We start from the raw sequence: 22,472 nt of genomic DNA on the forward strand, positions 1-22,472 counted from the left end.
TCATCTCCTAACCTTTTCCAACTTCTAGAGCTGCATTCCTTGCATTCCTTGGCTCATGGCCTCTACCTCCATCTGCAAAGCATAACGTCTTGCTTCAGTGTCACATGGCCTTGTTCTGCGTCAAATGTCCCTCAGCCTCCCTTTTATAAAGATACTTGTAATTACATCTAGGGCCACTCAGATAACCCAGGATAATCTCTCCATCTCAAGAAGCTGAATCACATCTGCAGTTCCATATAAAGTAAACTTCACAGGTTCCAGGGATTAGGATGTAGATACCATTGGGAGACATTATTCTGTTTATCTTAAATATTAATTATATTACCAATATAATTTACCACATTAAACATAAGGAAAAAATAATTGCATAAATTCTTTAAAAAAGCATAAATATCAACATTTATTCTGGATTTTTTAAGTGATTAATAAAATGGGATAGATAATTTGTTATGTTTTATCACTGTTAATCCAAGAGGCAACATCCCCCTTAATGAGAAACCCAAGGACATTCCCAGTCCCAAATGTCACAAACAGAGTGTTTTCTATGATCATAACTATTTATTTTGTTGGAGGGGACTGGTGAACACAGACAAAAGGGTAAATGTGTAAAAATTGGAAAAGGGGGGGGAAACTATTATTATTACAAGTATATGATTCTCCACCTGGAATATCCAAGAGAAGCAACTGAAAAATTGTTTGAAGAAATGGGAAATGTCAGGAGATATAAAACTAAGGTAGAGAAATAGTCTCTATATTCACAAATAATATCAATTAGAAGAAATAAAGGAAGAAAACACCCCCAATAAAATAGCAACACATAAGAAACATGTAAGATCTATATAAAAACATTCATGTCCTTCTGAGAGGCACAAAAGAATACCATGTTCTTGGAAAGAAAGCTATCACATCATAATGATGTCACTTGTCCCTAAGGTATTGTAGGAATACAATGCGGTCTCTGTGAAATTACTGACAGTGGTTTTTGTAAGTTAGATAAGGTGGTGGTAAAGTTCAAATGGAGAAGTAAACAAACAAAAGTATTCAGGGAAGTTTTTTTAATTTATTAGCTCCATTGATCAGATTATAAAGATACAATAACAAAAGGACTTGAATAGAAAAATCAATGAAACAGAATAGAAGTACAGACATATACCCAAATACAAATTTTAGGAGTTGATAAAGGTGACATTTCAACTCTGGTGTAAAAAGATGGATTGCTCAGTAAATGGTGTTGGCACAACTGGGTAGACATCTGAAAAAATAAAATGAAACTGAATCTACACCTCACACGTTAAGGACAGATTCTAGATGGAATAAATATTTAGATGTTAAAAAAAAAACTGTAAAAGTACTAGAAGAAAATGTGGAGAATTTTTGTCATGTCTTCCTGGCTTTTAGAGGTATGACAAAATCCAGATGCCTTCAAGAAGAGATTGTTCAGTTCAACAACAACAATTAAAAGGTGTTTTGGCAGGACAACAGACAGGAAGCAAAATGATATGACAAGCACCTAACTAGGAGAACTCTTTGGAGGTTATAGTTAGTTATCCTAACACATTAAGAATTGCTACACATAACAGATAAAAGTTAATAATTAAATAGATAAAAGGGGAAAGAATATAGTCAAGTTACAGGAAAAAAAACACATATGGCTTTGAAACATATAAAAACATCCTTGCAATAGGAGAAATAAAAATTTAAACTACAGGGGCACCTGGGTGGCTCAGATGGTTAGGCATCTGCCTTTGGCTCAGGTCATGATCCCGGGGTCCTGGGATCGAGCCCCAGGTCCGTCTTCTGGCTCAGCGGGGAGCCTGCTTCTCCCTCTGCTTCTCCCTCTGCCTCTCCCCCTTCTCATGCTCTGTATCTCTGTGTCTCAAATGAATAAATAAAATCTTTTTAAAAAATTTAAACTACAGGGGCACCTGGGTGGTTCAGTTGTTAAGCGTCTGCCTTCAGCTCAGGTCATGATCCCGGGGTTCTGGGATCGAGCCCCACATCGGGCTCCCTGCTCCGCAGGAAGCCTGCTTCTCCCTCTCCCACTCCCCCTGCTTGTGTTCCCGCTCTCGCTGTCTCTCTCTGTCAAATAAATAAATAAATAAAAATCTTAAAAAAAAAAAAAAAATTTAAACTACACTGAGATCGTTTTTTCACTTACCAGTGAGATAAAGATCAAATAGCTTACTGGCATACAGTATTAGTGTGAGTGGGAAAAATAGGCCTTCCCATACATTGCTCATTGGAGTGTAACTTGGTATAATCTGTACAGAGAATAATTTGGCAGAATCTGTCAAAACAATTCATAAACATACTCTTTGGTCCAGCATATCACCTCCATCAATTTATCCCACAGATATACATGCACAAAATGATGTATACAAAACTGTATTAGTTACAGAAGATTGGGAATTACCTAAGTATCTATCAGTAGGTAAATAATTAAGTAAAATATGGAGTGCTAATATATTGGAATATTGTACAACCATAAACAAGAATAAAGAATCTTCTTATGTACTGATATGAAATACAAAAATATATTGGTAAGAGAGGGAACAAGGTACACAATAGTGTCTATGGTAAGCTACCATTTCAGTTTTTAAAGGGCATTTAAAAAGATCAATCCATATATTTATTTGGGTCTATTTATGGTATCTCTAGAAGGATACAAGAAACTATTAATTTTGGTTGTCTCTGGGGAAGTGAGCTGGGTGCCTGGGGACAAGAGTAGAAGTTAGAATTTATAACTGTTGAATTTTAAAAACACTTCCTATTCTTAAAAATGTTTTAAGCATCAATCCTTTCAAGAAAAGGAATCATAGTTATATAAGATCCCCAAGTTAGAGTACAGTTTAGGTACATATGTAAGTTAAATTGAATCGGGACTCTTTCTCATGAATTTGCCAATTTTTAATCATGGCTTCATCTCATCAGGGTCTGTCTCTGGGCATGAGAAAGTGCATTCTTGTATTTCATCCTAACCCTTCTGGGCTTATTTTGAACTAGTTTTTGGAGCAGATTCTTTGCCATCTGGATGGGAGACCTCTGTATGGTTTTTTCCATTTGCCTCTCATTCCTTCTACTTCCTGACTCTTCCTTTCTTCATATTGATATGGAAAACTTCAAGCTTATTCATAGCCCACATAGTTTTATTTTGGAATTTTAAACTCCTGCAGCTTCCTTCATAGCTCCTAAATGTCTCATGTCTAGGTCTGTTCCCTGCTTATCCTAGAAAAGGGTTTGGGTTGCTTTTGCTCTGCCTCCCAGAACCCACATTTCCTGCACCTGCCAGAGCAGGAGAAATCAGACTCTTCTTATTTACCTGTGGGTCTTCCTATGACTAGTTGAAGATTTGACTAGGGAAGGATCCACTTCCAAGTTCACATAGTTGTTGGCTGGAGTTTTTCTCACAGGTTGTTGGACTGAGGACCTCAGTTCCTCTCTGGCTGTTGGCCAGAGACCACACTCAGTTTCTTGCCACATCAGTCCTCTTCAGCATGGCAGCTTGCTTCATGAAAGCGTGCAAGATGAGTAGGCAATGAAGAGATTCTGCTTATTTGGAAGTCAGTCTTTGAAACCTAATCATGAAAGTGATACCCATTCACTTTTACAGCATTTCATTGGTTCAAAGCAAGTCATTCCAGGGGATGGGATTACACGGAATGTTTGGAGGTGGGAGTCAATGGGGGCCATCTTGGAAATCAGCCCCACACAGTGGCAGTACAGATTTACTTGGTACTTACCTACACACCTTAACGAGCTGGAGGTGCAGAGATGGCAGGTGTGAGGAATTGTAGTGTTGTGTCAGGAAACCTATTTCAGTAAAAATTCACTGTCCTCCCTTTATTTGATGCAGTCTCTACTCTTCCTTCATGGAGCCCTATGCCTCATTAACTAACAGGTAGTGATATGGTCAACTCTCCTTCCTTTTCTTCTGTTATCTCTGTCCTTTCTCTAATAGAGGTGCTAAAAAGCACAATCTCTCTAAAATTAAGGAGTCAAAGGAAAATAGAGGAGTAAAGGAGCTGCATAATCTATTTCCTTGATCATCAGCCCTTGGATAATTTACATTGACTAAAATGTGATTCTTTTTTAAAAAGTGAGAGCCAAGCAGACCACCTCAGCCCTGCTCAAAGAAATAACATCGTAAGAAAATACAGAAATAATAAATTTGCTATTTTCATCATCACTAAGTCTTTTATTATATGCCTGGTTGCAAATGACACACACTGTTAAATTAGAAGGGTGGAATGAAAACTTTATATCAGTGTTCATTCTAGCCCCAAATAATATGTCATAATCCAGAACTTTCTCTAAGCTTTTATTGTTCAAGTAACATACCCATCAGAAACAGGAAAATGCTTGAAATCATTCCTGGCCCTTTAATGGTTTTAATCAAATGTGTTCTTCAGATGGAGGCAGCAAAAATCGAGAATCTGTTGTATTTGTACTCCAAGCCATATAATTTTTTTAAAACTTCTCCTTGTAAATTACATAATCTTCTCAAAAGTCCTTATTTTTCTGTACATGAGTTATAACAAGAGGAATTAGAGTACTAATTCCTTTCCCTAGAAAGCACGGAACTCTCACCCACTTTCTTGCTGTGGAGGTATCGTATTATCTTTACTTTCTAGATGGAAACTGACCTAGTGAGTGAAGGGCCTGGACCAGAGCCACACAGTGAGGGAGGGAGCAGGAATTCCAACTCAGAGTTCGGGGTCTAAGGCCTGGCATGGAGGCTGGCTGGCTAACCTAAACAGCACAGAGTAGCACCCAGCAAAGCTGGTGTTTGCTTCTGACAGCAAGAAGTGTGTAGGGGGAAAAAACTGGACCTACACAACTCCTGCTTCTCCCTTTGCAGCTTCTGATGACTTCTCCTTCATATTTAATGCCTGGAGAACTTGAAATGAGCTCAGACCTTTCCATACCAGGCCCTCCTTTTTCCTCAGACAGGAAGAATGTCTTGCTCACCCTTCCACACCCCCTAATCCCACACTTAGCTCCCTCTCAGCAAAACTGTGGCTCTGCATTTTGTCCCATAGCCTGGTCCCCAGAAGATCTATTATTACTCGAAAGAAAGAAAGAAAGAAAGAAAGAAAGAAAGAAAGAAAGAAAGAAAGAAAGAAAGGAAGGAAGGAAGGAAGGAAGGAAGGAAGGAAGGAAGGAAGGAAGGAAGAAAGAAAGAAAGAAAGAAAGAAAGAAAGAAAGAAAGAAAGAAAGAAAGAAAGAAAGAAAGAAAGAAAGAAAGAAAGAAAGAAAACCAGTTACCATCAGCCTATTGCAAATCCTATAGCAACCCACGCCACCCCCAGCCAAACCAAACAAAAAGTGTATTAGAAAACAGTAGGCACTCTTGCCTGCACATTCAGAAGAAATGGGGGCACAGTCTGTTATCAAACATACAACTTGGGCACTGCAGAGGGTGTGATCTCATCTAAATGGCTCTCAATTTAACGTGTGACAGGATGGAAATTCAGGAGATTCTTTTCATTTCCCAAAGACGTACTTATTCTTTTGGGACACATTCATGGTTTGCTTTTCCATAATCATTTCTGACGTATTACTTATCAGACTCCAAGTTCCCTCAAAGAATGGAATTAAATAGTCAGTCTCCATTAGAAATGCTCTGAACGACCAAACAATTTTAAGAACCTTACTCTAGACAGTACAAAAAGAGACATGCTATAGAATCAGTTCCACAGTTTAGAAATATCACAAACTCTAATTATTAACATAACTGAATATATGAATAAGGCAATGATTACAAATCATTATCTGTATAAAGCAAAATAAATCTACACAAACTTGCACAGAGATAGCATCTTTTACCAACAAGAAAAGACTAATTCTGTTCACGTACACACAAACGTACATGCACATAGACCTAAACACTCACAGACCTCAAGTGGATTGAACAAAAACTCTCCATAGAAGCTCTGCAACATACTTTTACACTGGCATATCTAAATTGAAACTATGGTTTTCTGTGGATACCACCTAGTGGCTCAGAAATGAGGCATCAACCAAAAAAAAAGGTTGTATCAAAGTTGCACTAAGAAATAGAGAGCACCACATCCCCAGTATGTTGTAAAGCCTGCAATCTCTCTTTACCTACCTCACTCTTTTCTACACCAGGAGGAAATAGATAAAAACTGTAGCCCTGTTCCCACTCTTCTCTTAGTAGCTCCTTTTATGAGACAGCAGCTCCTCCCACACCATGTAAAGTAATCTATAGCAAAGCTGATTGTGAGCCAGCTCTCCTAATATTGGTGGGAGCATTTGTGGGGCCTGGATAAGAAGGGAGTCTCTCTGATGTCATCTCAATGAGACCAACTTTGCAACACTTATCCTAAAACTGCGACACTGTTGTACTTCTGATCCCCTTATTTTGCTCTTCGTTTTCTTTCTTTACATAGTACTCATAGCCTTCTAATATACCATGAAGCATGGCAGAATATGCCACTCCAAAGTATGCAATTTTGGCATAAGGATTATTTTGAGCTGAAGGCAATTTTTAGAAGAAGCAAATGTAAGAAAAGCTCTCTGTCCTCCCACTATTTGCCTAGCAGGGCATAAATTTGTAAAGATGTCCTCCGTCCCCTCTCTATCAAGAAGGACAGAAGTTAATCACCAGAGATAACTCTACACTCATATCAGCCCATAGACAGCACCAGAGGAACTTACCTAACAAACTTCACTAACTAGCCTTTATCTTCCATTAGTTACCCCTTATATTTATCTTCTGACAATTTGCTGCCCTAAAACTCAAAGTTCTTTTCCTTTGTCTTGTCACTTCCCCAAAAATGTATTGTTGTTTGTTAAGATGCTATACAAGCCTGAGTTCTAACTATCCCTTTGAGTTACTCATCACCAAATACTCCCATGTATACATGTGATGCACATGTTCATAAACTTCTGTTTATTTTTTCCTCTTCTTAATCTGTCTTCGGTCAGTCTAATTTATAAAACCCCACCCAATGAACCTAAGATGGATAGAAGGATAAAGAAATTTTTTATTTCCTATAGCTGGATAATTAACTTATATATTAGATTTATTATGTATTGTTTTTCTTTCCAACTAAATCTAAGACCCACAAGGACAAGGATCTTGGTTTGTTTTGTTCAGTCATATATTCCACTACCTAAAACAGTGCCTGGAAAAGTTGTCACCCAATAAATGCTTGTTGAAGGAAAGATGATTTGCAAATGACTTACATTTAGCAGTGCTTATCTGTTAGCCTCTGGTTTGAAAGTAAGCCTCATAGTCCTGAGTAAGGAAGTCACAATTCTGCTGTGATTCCAACTCACTGTTCATGTCTCTGGAAAAAGACTGTGAACTCTTTGACGCATCAAAAACACTCCATCTAGAGAAGAATAGAAAAACACAGGAAAACAGTGAGGAAGGAAATGGCCGGGCTGAGAGAGAGGAATATCAGGTGGAGTTCCCCTATTCCTCTCTTCTCTGGGGTGAGCTGTCTGTACTTCCTATTACCTGACTCTGTTTCCCTTAAGACAAGCTGTTTCATTCAGAGAAAGCTATTTGCAGCAGCAATTACTGTTTTCACAAATAATTGTTGTTTTTTTAAAGTAGGACCAAAGAAAAATTGACAGTGGAGGCTTAGAGTCAGATAGACGTTTTTCTCCAATTTCTTTTTGTAAATGTTAGGAAGGATAAGCAAGAAATACTAAAAAAAAAAAAACTGTGAAAATGAATCAAGTAATATTCTTTTATGGGTGGAATAACAGGGGGTAGACCTGAGTATGCATTTACTAGTTCCTAATTTGTATATTATTTATAAGGTTTTAAAAACATGATCTATTTTTCTTCTTCCTATGAAAATTGCAAAGATTAGCAAATGCCTCAAATAGGATCCAACACAAAATATCCTTTCCTTGCTATGTCCAGTACAGTGCCAACCACAAAGTGAGCATGTAAAAGTTTGTTGTGGTAATTACTATGCATGAGTGAATAAAGAACAAAAAATCTCTAAGAGAACGTCAGAAGAGGAGATATTAAAATAAAGACACTGAGATTCAACAGAGAAATGTAAGGAGGAGGAGGAGAAAAGAGGGGAGAAGAAGAAACCACAGAAATGAAAGAGGCAAGTAAAAGATAGTGTGGAAGACCACACCCTTCCAACATTCATCCTCCACGTGGAAGTAATCCTTAAAATGTTGAGTGAGCTAGACAAATAGGGGTGAGTTCAGTAGATTCTCTCAAAGCTCAAAAGCCAAATTTTATGGGAAGAAAAATTATTTGATGTAGATGGTGGTCTGAGACTTTTTATTAAGTGCTGACAGCTAACAACACTTAGCGCATAAAAGAATATTACCTGATTCACTTTCACATTTTTTAGTATTTCTTGCTTATCCTTCCCAACATTTACAAAAAGAAATTGGAGAAAAACGTCTATCTAACTCTAAGCCTCCACTACGAATTTTTCTTTGACACTACTTTAAAAAAACAACCTCTCACTGAGCTGCCTCCTTGGGTTTAGGACTATTGGGGTCTAGTACTGCTTAGTAATCCTGCTCTTTGAATTTTCATTTGAAAGTAAAAGCCATGTACTTCATGACTAACTGCGCACAAAGGTGCTTGGCTCCAATGTTGGTTTTCCAGCCAGAAAACAGCTTTCCTTGTGGAACTAGAGGGCCGTCTAAGTCCTGGGAGAGTGAGGGTGACCTACTCAGTCACTACACAGTGATCAATTCTCAGTAGTTTCCCTTAGTCTTCCTGTCAGAAGGACTGTCAGAAAATGTGCAGAAAATTGAAGGTAGTTTTTATATATCTTAGATGAGCTAATTTCTTCTTTTATTAAATCTAAAACCTACTCATTTTATGGTCATTTCTCTTCCTTTGTGGAAAAACAAAAACAAAACAAACAAGCGAAAAAACACCCTACCTTCATTTGTATGTACTTTCAACTGAAAGACCCAATATCTTATTTTTCTTCTCTCAGAAATGCATCATGGGTGTGAATAAATCTGAGCTCGGATCTGACCTTTACCTTTACAATCTAACACGAGCACAATAATAATTTATAGGGCTCAGTCCTAAGTGTGACATTTCAATGAGCCTGGTAAATATCATTACCTGAAGCCAGCAGCCCCCCAGGATACAGACTGAGAGGCAGGTGGGTGAGGGCATTTTCCAGAGAGGAATCATTAATATGATGGTAGATATGGTCCTGAAATCAGCAAAGGTTTCACTCATCAAAGCTATGTTGGTTAAAAATTGACAGTAAGGTAAAAACAAAACCAAGGGGTGGTGGGAAGGCTTTCATTTAGTTGAACAACAACAACAACAACAAAATCCCTAGCCCTTGTTATGCAGGTTGATGGACCGCTGAACATCCGGATGCATGAATAATTGCTCAGGTCTTCCTTTTCTCTCTGTGCTTGGAGAGGGAAGGTCAAGGAGGTCACACATGCTATGAATGGAGCAGAATCTCCCAGGGGGTTGGGGTTAGGAAAGGAAGAAACTGGGGAGGAAGAAACAAGGAAATGGACTGATAGTTCTGCCTGTCTTCAAAGCCCAACCAACTTGTAAATCATGAAAGGTCTTTGGCATCCAATCTCACTCTGCTCTGGGAAGGCAAAGCTATCAAATATCCTTTCTTCCTAACTTCCCAAATTCCCAAGGCTACTTTCATCTGACTTTTCTAGACAACATACCTCATCATATGACCACAGGATTTCATGAGCCACCTGATGGGCAGGTCACTCTGGGGAGTTTTTTATTTTCCCCTTCTCTGAAAATGGAAGCCTCTAGACTTGTGAGAGACCAGTAGATGCCCCTCAGCCTGGCTGTTGCCCATCAGATTCTTTTTTATGCAGAAGGAAGTGTAGACACCTTTCAGCTAGTGGAGAATATTTAACAGTGACATAATGTATATGCTTCTTCCCATGTTTGTCTATTTGCATCCTATTGCAAGAGGCACATTGTCACTCCGACACTTCCCATTTCTTGTCAGTTTATCCTGTCCCCAGTGTAGAATGGCATTTCTCCTTGTATCACATCAAAGTGATGTACAGAAAGCAATTTCTCAAAAAATTAAAAACAAATGCTAAAACAACAACCCACAATATGTTCTGCTAGAATTTTGTGCTTTAATAGGGAAATCACTCTCCCAGGGATGAAAGCCATCCTTGTGTTGCAGAGAAACCCCCTTGGTTCAGAGGCTTCTCCTCTAAGCTAGCTCTGCACCTCCCACCCCAATACAATTTCAAATCTCAGACTTTGGTAGGCTTCAGTAATATCTTGACAAAATTCTCCTTTGTATGAGAAGGGAAAGTTTGGTTTTTGTGAAATACATTCACACCCTCGTCTTGCCCATAACCAACAGATTAAATACACACACATATCACTTGCTGAGAGTTCCAGCTGTTTAGATTTTCACCCAAACATGTGAATAAAAACCGCAGGCAAAACAAATACTGTCTCTCATACCTTTTATGGATTAACAAATAGCCCTTACCCTGCTGATGCCCATTCTTAATTGGACTGTGCTGTGAGGAGCAATTAAGCCTAAATGGCCACTTGCTGAGAGCTGGAGAAAGAAATGCCGCAGCTTGAGGCATCTGCATTCTCCAAATAGAGCACATATGCTTTACTTTGGTGCCCATAAAAAAAAAAGGAGATTTACTTTTTAGTCCTTTTAAAAGTGAAAAGGGACCATTGTTTCATGCAGTAGGTAGAAATTATTCAAGGAAATTTTTTAGGGATAAAATAATTCTTGCAAATTTTGTGCAAATAGAAGATGCAGGGATGAAAGAGCTTTGTTCCTCCACGAAAGAGGGCAGGAGCTAACTATGCAAGTGAGGCCTCTCTCTCCCTCCACTCCATGGTGGGTCTCCACTGCATGTGCAGAGCACAGATTGGAATGGACAGAGTGAGACAGACAATGAGATAATCCCCTGGACACAAACAGACCATCACCTGAATGGCATGGAACAGAAGGAAGAGAAGTTTTATTAAAGAATTTTCAGAGGCCTTCTTTTTTGATGTGTTTTGCTCTTGAAAATGGAGGCAAGCAAGAATAAGGAGGTTAAGAGAGGACTGGCCTGCCCCTTTCAGCCCAGAAAGGTCATTTCAAGCAGCCCCCAAAATATTCTTCTACTATGCAGACACATGCATTGTTGGCCTTGGTTACTGATATTTGTGTCATTTTATTTTAGTACTGACAAGGGACTTTTCTCCTGAGCCATGTGGAGAACCACTGAAAAGGTTTTGTTATTGTTTGCTGTTGCTTTTCTTGTGGGGAAGAAGAGAAAATCCATTGTTTTTGTAAACATTATATTCATCATTATTGAAAAATAAACTGCAGATTAAGGGGAAAAAAGAAGAGAAAAAAAATCACTCCAAATCCCACTACCTAGAAATACCCATCATCAATCATACTGTGAACACCATTCCAAACATCTCTGTATGTACATATATAGATAGAAGAAATAGAGATAATTCAATAAAACCAAAATTGTGGTATAAGAGCTATATATTTTTAAGTATTCAGTTTTATTTCACTTAACTTTAACAACCACTACAAAACTGTGGTAATATTGGATAAATTATTGAATTTTAGGAAAATTTCCTCTTCAACACTTATTTTAATTTTTAAAATATATCTTTTTGTTGTTGCAGGGCTGGCCTGTGCATTGTAGGTGTTGGGAGGGAAACTTTTCCTCTATTCACTTAGGTTCAAATGTTTGGGAGCCTACGAATTAACTGAAAATAGATAGATTGACAGGAGAAGAATTTGGGTTTATTTACAAAAGCACTTGGGAGCACTAGTAATGAGTAACTCACTGAAAGGCCAGAGGTAAGAGTTTATAAATGAACTTAACAAAAAGGCAGAGGGGGTTGGGCATCAATGGAAAAGTATAGAAGAATCTCTTAGGCTTTTTTGATGCTCTTGGACAGCTGAGTTTAAACATCCTGCTGCTAAGTATCAGTCTTCTCCCAAATGGGAAACTCCTTTGGAGGAGGATCTATGGCAGCTCTATTTTCAGGAGACTCTGCTTAAGGGTAGGTGGTGTTTCTTTTTGTGGCTGCTGATTGTTCAGATGGTTTGAACTTAAAGTAATTTTGAAATCACTTGGGTGAGCTATTAATCCCTTCCTGGATTTTAGCTGCATCCCTGACCTTTACCCACTAGGCACCAGTAGAAACATCCTCCTTCCCCAGTGGGAAACCAAAAATGTCTCCAGGCAGGCCCAAATGCCACTGGGAAAGTGGGTGAAAATCACCTCTAGGTGAGAACATTTACTCTAAGGTTTAAAAAAAATAGAATTAAGGGGAAAAAACACTGATAGATTGAAAGCATAATTTTTAAGCATACAATTCAATTTTGTTACTCCTTGCCATGAAAGATTTTTAAAAATTGGCAATTTCTTCCACATTTCCTCCTTCCATCTCCCAATATCAGTTAGCCTTGATTTTTATGTTTTCAAAATTCAAAACACATTTTACTCTGTAACTATAATTCTGACAGTTAGTAAGCTATTAAAATAAATCCACATTTACTCCATGTCCGGTACCACAGCTTCTCCATTCTTTCCTGAGTGCATGAAGCAGATGTACAATAGGAATCCTCCAGAACTAGAGATAAAGCCTCTGAACTGTACATAGATATAAAGTACCCCACATTCTAGAGACAAGTACCAAGGAATCCCAGACATACTCTCCAGAACTTTCAGGATGCATGGCAGTTCCAACCCTGCTATCACCTCCCACTCCAGCCTACATATGCAGAAGATAATAACTCAGGGAAGATTGTGGGGGTAAGAAGGATTGTGCTGTGCTCTTCCGCCTCTGCACTCCCCCACAAACACACACAGCAAACCAAAATGAGAGACAATGTAAGAATCACTGGTAGAGATTTGTGGTGCCTGAAAAAAAAATCTGAGACAGGCCACTCATTCTCTTTGGGCAATTGCACACTTCCTGGTCTTCTACTCTGTGCATAGTTGAGACAGACAAAAAAACACAAAACCTGGAGAAAGAAAGGAAGGAAGAGAGTGCAGTGTTGGTGGAACAGCTTGTACTCCAGATATTTCATGAGCAGATGCATGAGTTTCCTGAGGGTTGGGTGCCCACAAGCTAGCTGGGTTGAGCCATCTTGTTAGTATGCCATCTAAGGAGACAGCCTGCCAGGCAAGAGAATCTCAGCAGGGAGACAGACTGTGGAGTAGACCGTGGCAGGTAGGAGCTGAGTTGGAGTCAAAGAGGTCTTACCAAAGCACCAGTTGCTTGTCTAGGAAGAAAGAGGTCCTGGAAGGACCTCAAAGAATTCAAACGTGCACCTCTTAAGAACACGAGCATGTGGACTTCTTGTCAGGCAGAGTGAATGAGAAGTAGTAACACTCTAAAAAACACCCAAAGACACCATCAAGTGCTCTTCACCCCTTTTTACCCATTTCTCCTCTCCCCACAGTGCACCAGAGGAGAAAAGGACTCATAAAAAGGAGGCTGTGCAGAAGGGAGACACGGGAAGGCAGAGAGAAGAAGGAAGGACATCTGTGTAGGGGAGGAAAAAATCTTTGTTCCTCCACTGTCCTGGGTTTAGTGGCTGGAACCCACAAATAAAACTGATCAAAGATTAACAAGAGAAAAAACAGTTTTAATTATGTACTACACATAGAAATCCACAAAGTAAAATTGGCTCAAGGAGGCGGCCAGATGGTTGAGGCTTACATACCATCTTAGGCTAAACAAAAGATAAGGGGTTTTGAGCATCTGTGGTGGGAAGGAGTTACAGGAGCGAACCGAGGTGCAGGAGTGCGAGAGCAACCAGCTCCAGGGGTCCCAAACAGACCAGGTTCGGCCACTGGCTGCTGATAAAATCCAGAAGCAGAGAAATGAGTGGTGGTGAAATAAGAAAGGAATTTATTTCAGCGAAGCTCTCACCAGGAAAACAGCAGACTAATGTCTCCAAGACTGTTTCTCAAGTGAAAATACCTGTAGGTTCATACTACAGGTGGGCAGTAAAGGTCAGGTTGATCATTGTCTTGGGGTCAATCACATGGGGTCTTGCTGTCGTCAGGGCAGTCCCCGTTGCTTGAGGTAGTAGTCTCGCTTCCCATCACGGGATGCTTTGACCTCCTTGCCAGCAGGGTCTTTCGCCTGAGTTAAGAGATAAGCTGGGAAGAACTTAATCAATTAGAATGTACAGACTGAGGTCAAAATGGAGGGAGTTGAGGTCCTCTTTCAGAAGGAAATGTATGATTAATAAGGCTCGTCTTGTTATGCAGATAAGACCAGTGATAAGAGCTGTCTCTGGGAGTAGCTCTCTTCCTGGTATGTAGACATCTTTACAAATGGAAATTTCCTTTATAAGTATAAATGTATTTTACCAAAGGGAAAATTTGTGCTCTGTTTTTAGACAGTTAAGGGTAAGTAAAGAGCTTTTCCTAGTCTACTGGTGGTCATTTGTATTTCACTCGAAATAATTCTTATACCAAAGAGGCATATTTGGGGGTGGTGTATTCTGGTACCCCTCATTTGCCATAGGTGCCCAACCTTGGAGTGAAAAGAAAATAAGAGTTAAATTGAATATGAGATATAGAAGAAGCTTTGTTGGAGTCTGAATACTTGAAATTACTGGAAAAGTGATGAGATCAAGGTAAGATATTGTTATAAGAACAAGAAAGGAAGATTTGACTGGGACGGTTTGAAGACTGGAGAATGTGAATAAAGATTTTCAATTTGGGTGTTTCAGGATCAACCCTATGCATTAAACTGACTACATTTGTTTTGAATCATCTCTTGGTCTATTGGATTTATTTTTTCCAAGGACTTCTATTTACTGTATTGCTTAAATACTTACATTATTGAGAATATCTATGGCCTTTAGACTTGAACTTGCAATTAATAAACTATTTAGTGACACTTTGTTTTATTCAGAACTTTGTTGGCATTCTTTCACCATCTTTTGGCATTGAGCATTAATTACTATGAAGAGGTCTGGAGTCAGGCAGACATTCCTCTTATTTGTGACTTCATTTCTTTTCTTCATGTCCATATAAATCTTTCTTTACCTCATATTCAGTGACTTTTTAAGGATATGGCTTGGTGTTGACTATGTTGTGCCAAACTTTACTGGATCATGCTGTTACCCTTCAGTGTGCTGATTCAAGCTCTAATTGATGGAAACTGTTTTCTTTTATATTACTGAAATCATTTCTGTTCCATCTGTTCTGTTCTCTTTCTCAGAAATGTCAATTAGTATATATTGGATCTCCTTTGTTTTTCTTCCATATCCAGTACCTTGTCTATAATCTTTTTTTATGCCATTGTTTTTTTCTATTTCATTCTGGGTGATGGTGTCAAACCTGCCACTATATATATGACTGTTTTCAGTCACATTTGTTCTTTTTGTGTTGTTTTTCTCTCACACTTCTCTTAGTTCATTTCTCATCATTTTCTTTCTTTTTTTTTTAAATGGTTAAGGTGATTTTATTTTTTTTTAAGATTTTATTTATTTATTTGTCAGAGAGAGAGCACAAGCAGGAGGAGCAGCAGAGGCAGAGTGAGAAGCAGGCTCCCTGCTGAGCAAGGAGCCCAGTGTGGGACTTGATCCCAGGACCTCGGGATCATGAGCTGAGCTGAAGGCAGACACTTAACCAACTGAGCCACCCAGGCATCCCTTTTTCATTATTTTCTGTTGCCTTTTCATTTTTCTCTGAAACTTTCTATTGCTTCTTTGAAATCTTTTTCTCTGACTCTAATTTTTGTCATAGGAAATGTCTTTGAGACTCTGGGGACAGTTTCTCTGGACCCTTTCTCCAGTTCTATAGGCAACTCTTCCTGCAGTATATTTTATATCAACTTTCTAAAAATTATTTCTCTGTTTTCCAATCCACTCTCATTATTATTATTATTATTATTACCATTACTATTATTATTGCAGGGTCTATCCATAGGGACCCATTCTGATTATTACTCATCTTTGAATCATTTAAATGGCTTGCTGGTTCTGTATGAAAACATCACATGTAATTTTGCTGAGAAATGTGGTATGAATCACACATTCATACCAAATCCTCGTTTCCAGTGCTTTGGGGCACTTCTCCCCTCAGCTTTAGGTGGACAGGAACTTCCATTGCACATTGCTCTCTTCTTTACCTTACCTTTGAGATCTTCCCTCAACCTGGAGTTTAGAGCATTTGTAGAAGGTCTTTAAAGAGAAGAGTGTATTTGTGGGTGACTAACCTAAAAGTCAAAGCACATAAGACAGGAGAAGAATGAAGGCAGTGGAAAAAATTATTATGGCCCATGAGTTTTAGTATTCCCTCCCCATTCCTAACACATCTTAACAACACATAAAGCTATCTTTACTCAGTTTTAGCTCCTCTTTTTTAGGAGTAAAAAAGTGTGAAATCAGAGTTACCTTGAGAAATTTATATGTGCAGACAATACTCTCTGTCCACATCGGCTAGTGTCTGAGCTTGGAGGTGTAAGAGCAGTATCCCTGTACCAGGTGTATAAGATAACCACACTAGGGGATGCCTGGATGGCTCAGTCAGGGGACCAACTCTTGATTTTGGCTCACGTCATGATCTCAGAGTTGTGGGATCGAGCCCTGTGTTGGGTTCTGCTCTGGGTGTAGAGTCTGTTTGGGATTCTCTCTCTCCCTCTCCCTCTGTCCCTCCCCCACTCATGTGCACACACTCTCTCTCTAAATAAAGAAATAAAATCTAAAAAAAAAAAGATAACCACACTAGACCCCTCTGCATACTACATTATGGGCACATTGTTGCCTAACAGTGTCTATCACAGTTCAAAGCATTCCCCAGCTGTCCCTCTCTACCTATACCCCTGACTTTCCTTCACTTGGAAGCTATTGACTGGGTGAATTTTTCCATGGATGGCTTGTACTGCCTACAGTTACACTCCAGAAGGTTTGGGGGACACGGAAGTAAAAGAATTATATGCCATGCTTCTCATGGTTAGTTTTCCACTTCATCAATGCACTGGAATTGTAGGGAGTGAAAGGAATATTATAACTTTCTCACTAGAAATAAAACATTTGACTTATTGAATGGCATTTCCCATCTAACATTAAAAAATTCCTAGAAGGCTAAGTAGATAGGGATGAAGACCATTGAGTGCAGCCCTTTGATTTACCAATAAGCAGAGCAAAAGTAAGAACCTAGACCCACTGATCCCCAGGCAAGTATTCTTCCACTACTTGAGATGCTACTCCTCCCCACAGAAAATGTGAATGGATAAAGGGAAAAAGAGACCATCCTTTTTAAATAATAGGAAAACACATTAGCAGAGAAGTCCCACAGTTCTTAGTAAGGGAAAGCTCATTCCAACGCAACTTGCTTCCATCAGGTGTCTTCTCTAAGAGTTGTTTTGTTTTGTTCTTTTGGTTTTTGCTTACATTTAAAATTGAAATTGATGATACATTTTGGTTAAAGATGAGTGAATATAAAGGGTAAATTTGTCTTGTCCAAATTCACTGACCCTTTCCCCCAAATTCTCTCCATGACCTCTGAGTTAAGAGTCCTAGTTAACCTTTAAAACCACCAGTTTCGATTCGGAATGCTAGGAATGTATCTTCTGGAAGAAACATGCTGTTAGAGATTTCTCAGGTAGCTGGGGCAAGAGTTAATCACTCTCGGAAGAAGCAAGGAGAGCTTAATTGGACTTCCCAGGAGGCCAGGGGTGGGCTTTCCAGAAATGGAGTTTCTAGGGCAAGAACTAGGAATCGAAAGATTGTGGTGGCAGCAGTGGCCCAAGGAGTGAAGAAAGATCCTGGGCTTGCAGAAAGTCCTGGTGATAAGATTCCTTCTGCTCCTACTTCCTCCCCTTTTTTCTCTTTTTCCCTTGTATTAAAAAGTAGGGAATAGCAAAGTCCTTTTGGAATCATTCAAAAGAAATGGCATGAAACACCGACAATCATTTGATCAGAGTTTTGTATTGTAAAATTTAAAGTTACAAAATACTACCATATGATTGAAATGTCATCAATGAGGCAATGATGATGAAGGGAGATAACACAAGACACAACAAAGATCACATTGCCAAATAAGACCGACACACATCAGAGATCTTACCAAGTTCCAAGCTTTATAACAGTTTCAAAGATACAAGTAATGAAGAGGTACAGGTACAAGTGGGAGGGGTCCAGAACTCCCAGTCATGCTCCCTGGGTTTTTATCTTCCTCAGTCAGAGGTGCTCTGGCCCGAGATAATAGATGAGGTCACTGAGAAAGATATGCAGCCACCTTACTTACCCAGAAAGAGCTGCTTAGGTCTGGAAACATCTGAAACATCTCTATTTTATACTTAGATATTTATATAATTTACATGACATTTTCCAGAGACCTCTGCCCTATAAATCCATAGATTCCAGATTTGTTTACCTAAGAAATTCTAGACAGCAAAGTACATTTGGCAAAAAGGATTCTATGGTAAGGACTCTCCTGCCAACAAAAATCATTTCATTTGTCGGGAGAACTGTCATTAGTGTGTTTACAAGATTAGGCTAGTTTACTTGCCATCTTTCTTATTTAGGAAAGTGCACCTCCTCTCCCCCAGTAAATGGAGAGAGTGGATCACAGAGCATAAGTTCAGTATTTCCATCATCACATCAACTATGCAGAAATCTTACAGAACTGCTACAAGATACAATTACTATCCAAAAACTAAAAAGATTTTAGCGTAATGATTATTTCTGGGCCCACAGATTATGGATGATTATTTTGTCATTTATATTTTCAGTGTTTTCTACAAGAATTTTGTACTACTTTCATCAACTATTTTTTTTTCTACTTTAAATTGAAGCATGGGAGACTGCAAGTAGCACACTGGACAGAGCATAGAATTTGAAAGTAAACTGATTTGGATTCCAACTCTGGCTTGACTGCTCACCATTATGAGATCTTGGGCAAATCTGCCTGTCTCTTTGGACGTAAAGTGAGAAGCGTAACACTCACCCTCAGGGTTGTTGTGAATTATAAGTAGATATATCATCTGCAATATTATGCACCTCCTTAGACACCTTCTGCTCACTAGCCCTCCTGTGGTGGGCCAACCAATCACTGGCTTTGGGAGAGCCTCCTCCTTGACTACCTCTACAACAGTTGGGCCAACGAGCCACATGCCCAAAGTTGCTCACTCTTCCTGCTATTTCCAGATCTGAATGAAACAAAACACAAGGCCTGGGATCTTGCATTCTAGCATCTGCTGAAGTGTGCAGAAATTAACTCTCCGTTGGACAAACATTAACTAGTGGAAAAGGAGGTAGGAGGGATCTGGGAAAATTCATCACCCCACCTTCTGCTCTCCAATCAACTGCTTTGAGGCATGGTTTCCAGAAAAGCCCCAATAGTTTTGCAAATACACCTGCTAAGTAGCCTGCCCGATCTTCCTGATCTCCTTACACAGCACTAGTCAGTGCATAACTTTGCATTGCTTCCCATCTTGTCTTACCTTTGTCTTCACTTTTGCAGCTCTAGGTTTGTACCTCAAAATAAATTATCAGTACTTTATTCCCTCCTCAGACTCTGTTCTGCTTTCTGGGAAACCTGAGTCTAAGACAGCAGATAATTTAAATAAGGCACTCAGCATATAACAAGCCCTCAAAAATACACTGTGTATGTATAAACTTATGAGGAGTGTGGGTGGGTGTGTGTGCATGAGCACACATGCACTAGATAATACATCAGATATTTTTGTTGTATTTTTTAGGTCTTTAAAATGCCACTGTGCCATAAAATATTTTTTGTTCTCATTCCCACCTCTTGTCCCATTCCTTCCTGTAAACAAAGTAGAAACCCAACATACTCATTTTAACCAACAATGAGATTGCCTTCATACTATGAATTATTATTGAAAAATATAAATTACATGCCCAGTGTATACAGGAGTTAGGAGAATATGGCTAAAAGAACATACTTTAACATAAAACAGACTTGGATTGGAATCCTAATTCTATATGATCTGAAGACTCTCTCCTCATCTGAAAACTAATGAACTAAATATCTTCCTGCAGTTTGGGATTAAATAATGACTATAAAGTTTTTAGCATAAAATCTGTACATAAGTTTAGGTTATTACTGTTTTATTATGATGATTGTATAAATGCCATTTATAATATATATTATAAAAATCAAGTGATAGTAACATTTAAAAATGTGTTAATGAAGAGTAAGAGTCAGTATGAAAGTGGAAAGTAATGCAGTCATGTGTTAACTGTGTTCTAATGCTGTATATAATCCAGGTAGGATCCAAAGTCCTGAGGCACATGTCAGAACTGTCATTAATCAGAGGTGTGGCTTGCTGATCATGGTAAGAAGCAGGGTGGCAAGGGGAGGCTAGACAACGCAGCCCGGGGCCTAAAGATTTCAACCCAGAACTATACCTGGTCCTCTGAAAACAGCTGTGGAGACTGATAGAGCAGAATCCATCACTCTCTCCTGAGATCTCAGGGACCCAGACAAGTCAATTGGGGTCCCAGTTCTAGTTTTTGCAGTGCAATGTCAGATAGGGAAATGGAGACAGCAACCCACTCTTTAGGAGATGCCACCATTCCAGAGCTCAGGGGTGCTTGATCATGCCTCTCTAGCCTACCTACCAGTCCACATGTCTCAAGCAGCACATCTCATCACGGATCTTAGTAGTCTGGGCTGCTAAGTTATCTTCCTGACTTGTCTGGATTAACTCAGGGTAGGGCTGAACTTAGAGATGAAAGGCATGTAATGATTCAGGTCTGAGAACTGAGAGCCACAGAGGGTGATGGATAGACCTATGTCAGGAGAAAGAAGCCAGAGCAGCTTCTTAAAAGTGTGAAGAAGGCCAGAGGCTACAGCACACCCATGACCAACTCACTCTAGGAAGCCTTGTGTACCCCGTGTCATGAGCAAGATGAGAGCAGATCTAAACACACACTCTGAGGTTGGCCTCCAAGGTCCTTGGGTCCTCGCCCATGCGAGGCCCAACTTTCTGCAGGGCCATTTTAAAACCAAATCTTTACTGAATTCTTGTCCAAAATAAATCTCTTAAGAAACTGCGCCTTAGACTACCTGCACCCCCCTGCTTTTTTAAACAAAGATTCTCTGGGATTCCTTATCTTTTTCATGCAGAAGCAGTATACCGTGGAACAAAACTTCAGCCTCCCTTGCACTCCCAACAAATACTTCAAAACTCAGTATCATTTGCATCTTTTCACATCAGGATATCATCCATCTCATGGCTTAACATGATGAGATGATGCTGGAGGACATTATTATTTTATGTTTCTATTCTGAGAAAGATGTCTCTCTTCAACTTAACTACTAGCTGACAAAAATAATGTTGAACATCTGCAAGAGATAAAACAACTTGAATCCAATTTCCTTTCACATAGATTAAGAGCCCCATTCTCCTGTCACTTATGTAGCCTATAACTCAATTTTTTGCAATATTTAAATGAGAGGCTAGTTTTTCAGGTCTGTCATGTGGATGACATAAATTTTTTATTTTGTCCCCTCCACTGATGTAGCGGATATATGAGACCCTGTCAGAATGTGGCAGCTCAGAAAAGAAAAGGGGAATCACACACTAAAAGACAGAAAGACCAATAAAAGGGAGAGGCTCTAAGAAAAATCTCTTCTTTTAAGAATACAGATAAGTAAGTCATACAATGAGATATGTTCCTTTAGGAAATGCAGCTTTGAATTGGAGCCTGAGTCACCTGCATGGATCAAAGAGAACACGGCCTGTAATTTGTAATTAATCTGACAGCCAAGATACCTAAGCAGATAAGTAACAATTGTGACCAAAACAAAAGGTGGTTTAAAGTCCAGGGGTCATTTTGGTTTCAGGTAGTGGTTGAGTAAGGACTTATCCAAAGTCTATTTCCTGATGTCTTTTGGCTCCATTTCTTTTGTGTTGGTTTCATTCTCACACAAACTTTCTCCAGAATGGGGAAAAGTTGACTCCCAACAGCTCCAGGCTTATGTAACTAGTTGGTTAAGGAGAGTCAACATGTTGGGCGATTTTCTGGGTCATTAGGAAAACATAAAACACTGTAGATATTTAAAGCAGAAGGAACTTAACTCAGGGAATTAGTCACACGGGTGACAGAATAACTGAGAACCAAAAAGGAGGTGATCAAGAAATTAGAAATAGCCAGAAGCCACTACCACTCCCGCGACTGGTAGGACAAAGGGAGAAGGTGGTGTTATTGGAACCCAAATGCTTCAGTCAACTAGAAGAATCTAGAACCACGACAAGTCTGACAAACAAAAAGTAGTCATTGAAGAGAAGTAACCACCGATGGAAATATTGCCAACAGTAGAAGGGAAAGGAGAAATTACCCTGGTTTCTTCCACCTACTCTTCCATCTCTTGTCAGTGCCCCCCACTGGAAAAACCTAGCTGGAAGCCAGTTGGAAAGGCAGCCTGGGATATATACTTGCCTATGATACAGAGCAGGGAAAGAGTGGGAGAATACACCTACAAGCAAGCAGACAAGTGACCAGCAC

The sequence above is a fragment of the Eumetopias jubatus genome, unplaced genomic scaffold, assembly GCF_037043125.1.
Source record: "Eumetopias jubatus isolate StellerSeaLion01/CBP00866 unplaced genomic scaffold, mEumJub1_p1.0 scaffold_5, whole genome shotgun sequence".
NCBI lineage: Eukaryota > Metazoa > Chordata > Mammalia > Carnivora > Otariidae > Eumetopias > Eumetopias jubatus.